This window comes from Amblyraja radiata, unplaced genomic scaffold (assembly GCF_010909765.2).
Source record: "Amblyraja radiata isolate CabotCenter1 unplaced genomic scaffold, sAmbRad1.1.pri scaffold_533_ctg1, whole genome shotgun sequence".
Classification (NCBI taxonomy): domain Eukaryota; kingdom Metazoa; phylum Chordata; class Chondrichthyes; order Rajiformes; family Rajidae; genus Amblyraja; species Amblyraja radiata.
Genome location: NW_022630596.1, coordinates 82,068 through 93,500, shown reverse-complemented (window position 1 = coordinate 93,500; position 11,433 = coordinate 82,068). Strand labels below are relative to the sequence as shown.

The following is an 11,433-nucleotide window of genomic DNA, read 5'->3' as shown; positions in this document are numbered from 1 at the left end:
TTCCTATCTACGTGCCTGTCAAAGTATCTCATCAATCTGGTATTATAACTTAGTTCTGCAGTTCGCATGCACCAAACCTTACGTGGAAAAAGTGGTCCCTCTGGTCCCATTTAAATTTCTGCCCTCGCACCTCAAATCTGTGCCTTCTAGTTTTAGACGTCCATAAAAATGTTGTCCATCCGATATAGTATGGTGCAATTCAGGGATATGTGCTTGTTGTCCGCCCGCTTGAGCCTGAGGCCGAGCGGTTTCTCCCCCGGTCCCGCGGCTGCGCTCCCCCCCCGACCCCCGGGGACTCTCTGATTCTCTGCTTCTCGCCCCCAGTATCCGTCACCAGCTCATAACCATTCAATCTTTTGTTTCTGAAGAGTGTTTTTAGTTTGAATAGAGTCTTACATTTTTTCAGCTCATCATGGCAGTTATTCCAGAGACTAACCCCCTTTGCTGTAACACAATGGAGTTTTGCATTAGTTCTAATTGCCGGCTTTTCGAATATATAGGTTCCTCTCAGGTTGTGTTTGCTTTCTCTCCGTTGGAACAACCCCTGGATATTACAAGGCAATTGCTGATTAGCTGCTTTGAACATAATTTGGATAGTTTTATAATCTGTCAGATCTTGAAATGTTAATGTTTTTAGTCTGATAAATAATGGTTTTGTTGATTGCCTGTAGGTGGTTTTATGTATAATTCGTATTGCTCTTTTTTGGAGGATGAAGTTTAGATGTGTGTTTGTTTTGTATGTGTTCCCCCATACCTCCACACAGTAGATCATGTATGGGAGTATGAGGGAGCAGTACACCGTTCTTAAACATGTTCTCCAGAGATGTTGCCAAACCCATTGAGCTATTTTAGTATTTTGTGTCTTATAAAGGAAGACGTTGTCTGTTGACAAATAAAGATAATTTTACAGTGAAAGGAAGCCCTTTATCGGAGAAGGTTTTTTATTGTGTGTAATTGTAAATATTACTGAACAAGATAACGGAACTTGTCCATTTGTCGATATGGTCATTTGCTAAATCCAATTCCGATTCTTCTCTTCCCTTTAAGTCTTTTCACCCATTCATTAAGTAGAAATGTTGACCCAACGAAACCATAATGTTGCAAGGTTACGTAGAGTAGCAGCAATTGTGAAAGATAAAATATGAGCCTTGACTATAGTCCACGGAGGGAGCAGGGCTAAAGTACAAATGTGTAAGAAAGAACTACAGATGCTGGTTTAAATCGAAGGTAGACACTAAATGCTGGAGTAACTCAGCGGGTGAGGCAGCATCTCTGGAGAGAAGGAATGGGCGATGTTTCGCGTTGAGACCCTTCTTCAGACTGATGTCAGAGGAGGGGGCGGGACAAAGATAGGTTGTAGTCGGAGACAGTAAGACTGGTGGGAGAACTGGGAAGGGGAAGGGGATGGAGAGAGAAAGCAAGGTTTCGCTTGGGTAGTTTATACCCCAGCGGTATGAACATTGAATTCTCTAACTTCTGATAGCCCTTGCTTTCTCTCTCCATCCCATTCCCCTTCTCCCACTAGACTTACTGTCTCCGCCTACATTCTAGCTTGGATGCTGTCTGCACGGGGTTTGCACGTTCTCCCCGTAACGTGCGTGGATTTTCGACGAGATCTTCGGTTTCCTCCCACACTCCAAAGACGTACAGGTTAATTAGTTTTGGTAAATGTAAACATTGTCCCTAGTGGGTGTAGGATAGTGTTAATGTGCGGGGATCGCTGGTCCTGCTGGGCCGAAGGGCCTGTTTCCGGGCCGTATCTCCAAACTGAACTAAACGTACAAACTCCGTACAGACAGCACCCGGCTCTCTGGCGCTATAAGCACAAGGCAGCAATTATACAGCTGGTCTTTATAAAACCTGCAACTACCACCATTTATTAATTATTAATTAAGACATTTCCATGATAGAAATGATTTAATTTCAATCATTCATTTAAGGTGCAATGGAGACACTTGAATTTGCGTCTCTGGATGTGCCTCTGGATTCCTCGTTCAGTAACATCATCTCTGCCTCGCCACCGCACATGTTGTTGCTACAGATAGGCCCCTTGACCCGCTACGTTCGTCCAGCAGTTTGCATCTGCAGTCCCGTGTGTCTCAACTCGCAGCCGTCTCTCATTGAATACCAATTCTGCCCACCGCCGCCCTAATTCCCCTGTTCCTTATCCTCTCACTCTTACCCTGCACCTACTCCCACATCACCCATTCCCCCCTCACCCCTCATCACCCGCACCTATATCGGAGCACCCGGAATGTCGATGGTGATAGAGTCACTGGATGTGAAAGTGGATATGAAGTACTAGGCAACGATGCAGAGGAGGTTTACCAGAATTAGGATTTCATTACGAGAATGGAGAGGTCAGACCGACTATGGAAAGTTTTCTCCGGACCGCCGGAGGTTGAGGGGAGACTTGATGGAAGTCTATCGAATTATGAGAGGGGTGGGCAGGTTACACAATCAGAACCTTTTACTGAGAGGGGAATATTTAATAGTAGAGAGCATAGCGATAGGGTGAGAGGGGCAAAGTTTAAAGGGGATGTGTGAGGCAGGTTTTCTACCCCAATGATGGTGAGTTTCTGGAACGCGCTGCCAGGGATGGTGGTGGAGGCTGATACGAGACAGGCGGTGAAGAGATGTTTGGATAGGCACGTGAGTATGCAGGTAATTGAAGGATATAGATTATGTTCAAGCAGGTAAGAGTTGGTCTTGGCATCATATTCAGCACAGACACTGTGGGCCGAAGGGCTGCTCCTATGCGTACTGTTCTTTGTTCCATACGGATTGTGTCTTCGCATTGTGGATATTCCGGGATATAACCTGATACTTGAAGAAACCTCCACATCAGCGCTGTAGAATGTATCCTGACTGTTCGCATCATGGCCTGGTGCGGCATTTCCAACGCACACGAGTTGCACTACCGCCTGCACTGGCCATGGATGTGTTTATATTAAATTGTGTTTTGTATTAATGCCTTGTCTTTGGAGCAGTTTTTAATTTTGTTTTACTAACTTGCAGGATTTATGTGTAATGTGGTTGTAATTTGCGTTTAATTAATATTGTGTGAAGCACTGAGTATGTGTGCGTGTGATGCTGCTGAAACGGCGATGTGATTTTCATCGCAGTTGTTCATCGCAGTACTTGTACAGATGACAATAAATCCGACTTGACTTCACTCTAAGTTTATATTTAACCATCGTTTTACACCCCAGTTAGTTTCTTTTTTGGCCGTGTCATTGTCTTTCCTGATCTAAACTGTTCCATAACATTCCCTGCGTTATATTTATATACCGGTCAGTTTAACATCTCACTAAACCCTCCATGGGTATTTGAGGCCAGGACACGTTCACCCTGAAAACCTGCAGCAAACCTGGAGACGGCAGCGTGCGCGGCAACGTGCGCGGTACAGAGGGATCACAAGGGATCATCAGCTTCCAATCAGTGAAAGCAGTTTCAAACCAGGAAGTGGCAGGAGTTAAAATGGCTTCTAAAGAGCACGTCGAGAAATTAACAGAGGAGACAGTTTGTCCCATATGCCTGGATTTCTTCACCGATCCGGTGTCCCTGCAGTGCGGCACAACTTCTGCCGCTCCTGTATCACACAGTGCTGGGAAAAAGACGGGAGAAACTCCTGCCCGGAATGTAGAGCGGAATTTGCAGACGGCACCCTCATTGTGAATTGGGCCTTGTCAAGTCTGGCTGAGAAAACTCAAACATTGAACCTGAATCAGAAAGTGAAGGAAAGTAAACTTCACTGCGAGAAACATCAGGAAGAACTGAAGCTGTTTTGTGAAACTGACAAGAAACTGATCTGTGTGATCTGTCGAGACGCGCGGGAACACAGAGATCACCGCTTCATACCGATAGAAGAAGCCGTTGAAAACTACAAGGTAAAAACAAACATATTTTGATCACATGAATTCTACAGCGTTTTTTTCTCATGTACAACACTTTCATTTCACTTTTGTTTTTACAAACCCATTTTCAGGCTCAGATGAAATCTTCCATAGAATCTCTCGCGAAAAAAAATTCAGAGATACAGGAAATGGAACAATTGCAGAAAACAAAGATTTCTGGAGTTAGGGTAAGGTCTCGTCCTTCGCTGTATGATCCCGTGTAGATTTAATCCCCTTGTGGCAACATAACAATATCCACATTTCTCTTCACAGAACAGTCCCACAGTCTGCAGTCCCACATCACATCTCACTTCAATAAAAAGCGACAGATTCTCGCTGAGGAAGAGCAGCGTTTACTCAAAGATCTCGGGGAAGCAGAGGCGAAGAGTCTAGATATAATGGAGACACATCTTCAAGCAATTCAAGAGAAATTAAATTCCATTCAGGAGAAACTCACAAAGCTACAGGAACAGATGGATCAAAAAGACAGTGTGATATTTCTAATGGTGAGAATTTATTTTCATTTTTGGCCAAACCAAGTGCCCACAGAAAATGCACAACTTCTCTGGAATAAGTGGAGACCTTGACACTAAATGTTTGATTGTTTCTCTGTTTCCCAAGTTAAATATTGCCTTTAACTGACACTAAAATCCAGGTGCACTTGCATGCTGTGAGTGTGTCTGGTGCAGCGGTTGTGAGGCAGTGCATGAATTAATGGGAACTGACATTCAGTTACAGAACTTGACATTTATGCCAGATATATATAATCTAAATCCTGTTTGTATAATCAGTGTTTCATAACTTTGGGGTGTTTTGCTTGACCCATCGTATGAAATCCTTTGATAATGTAAAAACCATTATCAATACATTCCTTTTAGAGTTGCAAGTAAATATGTCCCGTGTGGTATAGAAACATAGAAAATAGGTGCAGGAGTAGGCCATTCGGCCCTTCGAGCCTGCACCGCCATTCAATATGATCATGGCTGATCATCCAACTCAGTATCCTGTACCTGCCTTCTCTCCATACCCCCTGATCCCTTTAGCCACAAGGGCCACATCCAACTCCCTCTTAAATATAGCCAATGAACTGGCCTCAACTACCTTCTGTGGCAGGAATTCCACAGATACACCACTCTCTGTGTGAAAAATGTTTTTCTCATCTCGGTCCTATCCTTATCCTTAAACTGTGACCCCTAGTTCTGGACTTCCCCAACATCGGGAATAATTTTCCTGCATCTGGCCTGTCCAACCACTTAAGAATTTTGTAAGTTTCTATAAGATCCCCCCTCAATCTTCTAAATTCTAGCGAGTACAAGCCGAGTCTATCCAGTCTTTCTTCATATGAAAGTCCTGACATCCCAGGAATCAGTCTGGTGAACCTTCTCTGTACTCCCTCTGTGGCAAGAACGTCTTTTCTCAGATTAGGAGACCAAAACTGTACACAATACTCCAGGTGTGGTCTCACCAAGACCCTGTACAACTGCAGTAGAACCTCACTGCTCCTATACTCAAATCCTTTGCTATGAATGCTGACATACCATTCGCTTTCTTCACTGCCGGCTGCACCTGCATGCTTACTTTCAATGACTGGTGTACCATGACACCCAGGTCTCGTTGCATCTCCCCTTTTCCTAATCGGCCACCATTCAGATAATACCTTTCCTGTCCATTTAATTCATATATTTTCTTCCTCTTTGTTTTTTATAATCAGGTCAAAAAAGATAGGAGTAGAATTAGACCATTCGACCCATCACGTCAATGTGGCCATTCCATCATTCAGGAGGGATAGAGAGAAAGGAAAAGGAGGTGGGGTAGCGTTGCTGATTAGAGAGGAGATTAACGCAATGGAAAGGAAGGACATTAGTTTGGAGGATGTGGAATCAGTATGGGTAGAGCTGCGAAACACTAAGGGGCAGAAAACGCTGGTGGGTGTTGTGTACAGGCCACCTAACAGTAGTAGTGAAGTTGGAGATGGTATCAAACAGGAAATTAGAAATGCGTGCGACAAAGGCAAAACCGTTATAAGGGTGACTTCAATCTATATATAGATTGGGTGAATCAAATTGGCAGGGGTGCTGAGGAAGAGGATTTCTTGGAATGTATGCGGGATAGTTATCTAAATCAACATGTAGAGGAACCAACGAGAGAGCAGGCTATTTTAGACTGGGTATTGAGTAATAAGGAAGGGTTAGTTAGCAGTCTTGTTGTACGTGCCCCCTTGGGCAAGAGTGACCATAATATGGTTGAGTTCTTCATTAGGATGGAGAGTGACATTGTTAATTCAGAAACAATGGTTCTGAACTTAAAGAAAGGTAACTTTGAGGGTTTGAGACGTGAATTGGCCAAGATTGACTGGCAATTAATTCTAAAAGGGTTGACGGTGGATATGCAATGGAAGACATTTAAAGACTGCATGGATGAACTACAAAAATTGTTCATCCCAGTTTGGCAAAAGAATAAATCAGGGAAGGTAGTGCATCCGTGGATAACAAGGGAAATCAGGGATAGTATCAAAGCGAAGGATGATGCGTACAAATTAGCCAGAAAAAGCAGCATACCGGAGGACTGGGAGAAATTCAGAGACCAGCAGAGGAGGACAAAGGGCTTAATTAGGAAAGGAAAAATAGATTATGAAAGAAAACTGGCAGGGAACATAAAAACTGACTGCAAATGTTGTTATAGATATGTGAAAGAAAGAGATTAGTTAAAACAAATGTAGGTCCCTTGCAGTCAGAAACAGGTGAGTTGATCATGGGGAACAAGGATATGGCGGACCAATTGAATAACTACTTTGGTTCCGTCTTCACTAAGGAAGACATAAATAATCTGCCGGAAATAGCAGGGGACCGCGGGTCAAAGGAGTTGGAGGAATTGAGTGAAATCCAGGTTAGCCGGGAAGTGGTGTTGGGTAAATTGAATGGATTAAAGGCCGATAAATCCCCAGGGCCAGATAGGCTGTATCCCAGAGTACTTAAGGAAGTAGCTCCAGAAATAATGGATGCATTAGTAATAATCTTTCAAAACTCTTTAGATTCTGGAGTAGTTCCTGAGGATTGGCGGGTAGCAAACGTAACCCCACTTTTTAAGAAGGGAGGGAGAGAGAAAACGGGGAATTACAGACCAGTTAGTCTAACATCGGTAATGGGGAAACTGCTAGAGTCAGTTATTAAAGATGGGATAGCAGCACATTTGGAAAGTGGTGAAATCATTGGACAAAGTCAGCATGGATTTACAAAAGGTAAATCATGTCTGACGAATCTTATAGAATTATTCGAGGATGTAACTAGTAGCGTGGATAGGGGATAACCAGGGGATGTGGTGTATCTGGACTTCCAGAAGGCTTTCGACAAGGTCCCACATAAGAGATTAGTATATGGCGCATGGCATTGGGGGTTCAGTATTGATGTGGATAGAGAACTGACTGGCAAACAGGAAGCAAAGAGTAGGAGTAAACGGGTCCTTTTCACAATGGCAGGCAGTGACTAGTGGGGTACCGCAAGGCTCAGTGCTGGGACCCCAGCTATTTACAATATATATTAATGATCTGGATGAGGGAATTGAAGGCAATATCTCCAAGATGTGGATGACACTAAGCTGGGGGGCAGTGTTAGCTGTGAGGAGGATGCTAGGAGACTGCAAGGTGACTTGGATAGGCTGGGTGAGTGGGTAAATGTTTGGCAGATGCAGTATAATGTGGAAAAATGTGAGGTTATCCATTTTGGTGGCAAAAACAGGAAAGCAGACTATTATCTAAATGGTGGCCGACTAGGAAAAGGCGAGATGCAGCGAGACCTGGGTGTCATGGTACACCAGTCATTGAAAGTGGCATGCAGGTGCAGCAGGCAGTGAAGAAAGCGAATGGTATGTTAGCTTTCATAGCAAAAGGATTTGAGTATAGGAGCAGGGAGGTTCTACTGCAGTTGTACAGGGTCTTGGTGAGACCACACCTGGAGTATTGCGTACAGTTTTGGTCTCCAAATCTGAGGAAGGACATTATTGCCATAGAGGGAGTGCAGAGAAGGTTCACCAGACTGATTCCTGGGATGTCAGGACTGTCTTATGAAGAAAGACTGGATAGACTTGGTTTATACTCTCTAGAATTTAGGAGATTGAGAGGGGATCTTATAGAAACTTACAAAATTCTTAAGGGGTTGACAGGCTAGATGCAGGAAGATTGCTCGCGATGTTGGGGAAGTCCAGGACAAGGGGTCACAGCTTAAGGATAAGGGGGAAATCCTTTAAAACCAAGATGAGAAGAACTTTTTTCATACAGAGAGTGGTGAATCTCTGGAACTCTCTGCCGCAGAGGGTAGTCGAGGCCAGTTCATTGGCTATATTTAAGAGGGAGTTAGATGTGGCCCTTGTGGCTAAGGGGATCAGAGGGTATGGAGAGAAGGCAGGTACAGGATACTGAGTTGGATGATCAGCCATGATCATATTGAATGGCGGTGCAGGCTCGAAGGGCCGAATGGCCTACTCCTGCACCTAATTTCTATGTTTCTATGTTTCTATCATGGATGATGTATCTCTCCCACCTAATACCATTCTCCTGCCTTCTCCCCATAACCCCTGATAGCCGTACTAATCAAGAATCTATCTATCTTTGCCTTAAAAATATCCACGGACAGGCTTCCTAAAAGAAAGTCCTTTAATTCTGAGGCTATGACTTCTAGTCCTAGACACTCCCACTAGTGGAAACATCCTCTCTATATCCACTCTATCCAGGCTTTTCACTGTTTTGTATGTTTCAATGAGGTCCCCCTTCATTCTTCTAAACTACAGCGAGTATAGTCCCAGTGCCGACAATCACTCAATATACGTTCACCTACTCTTTCCTGGAACGTTTTGTATACATCCTCTGAACCCACTCCAGACCCAGCACATCCTTCCTCAGATATGGTGTCCAGATGTGATTCCTTATCATTTCTGTGACATTCTCGTGCTATACGTGTGTCAGAAGCCGTGTTAGTGAAGAATTTCCAGCAATTTGCAACATTTAGTAGAAAATACTGTTGTTCCGTTGCATAAATATATTATTATTATTATTATTATTATTATTATTATTATTATTATTATTATTATTATTATTATTATTATTATTATTATTATTTTTTTTTTTTTATTATTATTATTATTATTATTATTATTATTATGGTCATAGAGTGTGTAGCTCAGAGAGTGGTAGCGGTGTGGAATGAGCTTCCAGTGGAAGTGGTGGCGGCAGGTTCGTTGTTATCATTTAAAAATAAATTGGATAGGCATATGGATGAGAAGGGAATGGAGGGTTATGGTATGAGTGCAGGCAGATGGGACTAAGGGAAAAAAGTTGTTCGGCACGGACTTGTAGGGCCGAGATGGCCTGTTCCGTGCTGTAATTGTTATATGGTAATATGGTTATATTAGGTATGTTGCAAAGCCTACCTGAAGCGTCGTTGAAGATCTGCTGCTGAGGGTGTGCGCGATTTTGGCGCCGTTTAGAGGGGGCGGGTTTAAAACGCGATTTTCTCTAAGCTGTTCCAATCGAAAATGTTCAGCCTAGTTAATTATTAACGAAAAATCGCTGGAAGACCCCGTCGCAAAAGCTATTATTAGGTTTAAAGGCCTTGAATAATAGTTATAGTAGTTTAAAAATCAATCTCTAAACCCGCGACCGCCAGCAACCGCAGGGTCTCATAAAGCAAATAGCAGAAGTTAGGTTGTATATTTTTACATTAAAAAGGGCTTCTAAAGATCCCTTTATACAAAGTTTAATATTGCGAGTAGCTCAATTTGGGCCCATTATATCGCGCAGTATTTTTCTCGGCATTTGGGGCACAAATCTACCGCAATGTGAACGTTCTAAACCAGCGCGTTCCACAGGGACCCACTGGAAAGCTGATTTAAATGGGCATTTATTTACAGCAATTAAACACTAAATTCCTTCCATTTGGCCTATAAATTAATGTAAATGAGATTTAAAAATCATGTTTTATTGTGAATTATTTGTGAATATTATTTGGACATTTAGGCTATTTAAAAATGTTAATCATTTATTAAGAAATGGATAGATGTTTAGATCTAGTAATTGAAGTCTGAAATTAGCTACAATTAGGTAACTAACTAATTATATGCTTTAATTTCAGGTCATCCAAGTAAGATTATTTTATATTTGTTTCAGAATGCTTCAATCTATGATAACTGAAAATTTCATTCAGTTCTCTTAATTTTTAAGAAAGTTATGGGCTTTTGACTGTTCACGATCACAGCTTTTTTGTTATGTCCATAGAAAATCAATAGGGAACAAGATGCTCATTTCCCAGTATGAAAATGGCCATAACTTTTTAAATACTTGAGATATGAAAGTGAATTAGGTGTCAAATTAAACTTATTTTTATGCTTTATCTGATGGGATAAATTACAGACTTGATTTTTAAAATCTCAAAATTTTGTAACATTGCTAGTTATATGGTCAGTGTATCAATAAAAAGTTGTGTTTGTTTGATTTCAGGAGGAAATTAGTCGGAAGAGGAGGTAGGAAATTGTTCTTAACAGAAACCATGCATAATTTTATATTTTAAAACTCAGAAGATCGCTGTAGTTCATTTTGTAACCCAGCTGCCTATACTTACAGGATTAGTGATGAGGAACACACGTTGTCAGTAGCAGGTGGGGCACCGGAAGTTGCAAAATTCGATCACCCCTTTTTATTGAACAGAGTGTTCAGCAAAATGTCGTGTGGTATTCCGCAAGGTAATGTTGATATCATTTATTTGTTCTGATACATTAGAGATTGTTAGGTGTTAGTTGGATACAAAGAGTGATATGAATAATGGACACTTTAATTAAAACATGCATGCCTCCTCCGAACTAAACTAAAAAGCTAACAGCTTGTGCTCAAAAATCCCAGCAGCAAACACGCGTCATTTTTCACACAGAGAGAGTGGTGAATCTGTGGAATTCTCTGCCACAGAAGGTAGTTGAGGCCACACAGTTCATTGGCTATATTTAAGAGGGAGTTAGATGTGGCCCTTGTGGCTAAAGGGATCAGGGGGTATGGAGAGAAGGCAGGTACAGGATACTGAGTTGGATGATCAGCCATGATCATATTGAATGGCGAATGGTGCAGGCTCGAAGGGGCCGAATGGCCTACTCCTGCACCTATTGTCTATGTTTCTATGTTTCAATGTGCTACTTGAAAATCTGATTCCTCTCCACCACCTAACGGCGAGATCTCACAAAACCCTGCCCAACCGCTCCAAATGCCCACCGCAATCTCTCAATCGTCCCCTCCCCCCTCTCTCTCTGTTTAAACACACAATCCCAACTCCGCCGCCCGACCCGCTCGAACAATCCACGAGCCTCCCCCCCTTTCCTCTGAGTAAAACCCAAAGAAAGGTTTGTGTTGTCCATCTCACGTAATTGGGTGAAACCCCGAACAAGGTTCCAGTTGTCCGCCCGCCTGTGCCCGAGTCTCCCCCCGACCCCCGGGGACTCTCTGATTCTCTGCTTCTCCCCCCAGTCTCCGTCACCCTGGATGTGGAAACAGCGCATGCGCAGC

General features: G+C 42.8%; 1 long non-coding RNA gene across 2 annotated transcripts; it reads left to right on the top strand.

Annotated features, from left to right (window-relative positions):
• Window positions 1–4,312: 4,312 nt before the first annotated feature.
• Window positions 4,313–11,433, top strand: LOC116970111. 2 transcript variants are annotated; one of them, XR_004411014.1, is made up of 4 exons: window positions 4,313–4,402; window positions 10,384–10,406; window positions 10,507–10,625; window positions 11,395–11,433. It is a non-coding gene; the product is annotated as an uncharacterized LOC116970111 (long non-coding RNA). The 2 variants fall into 2 exon arrangements; XR_004411013.1 differs by lacking the exon at window positions 11,395–11,433 and having other exon boundaries at window positions 10,507–10,733.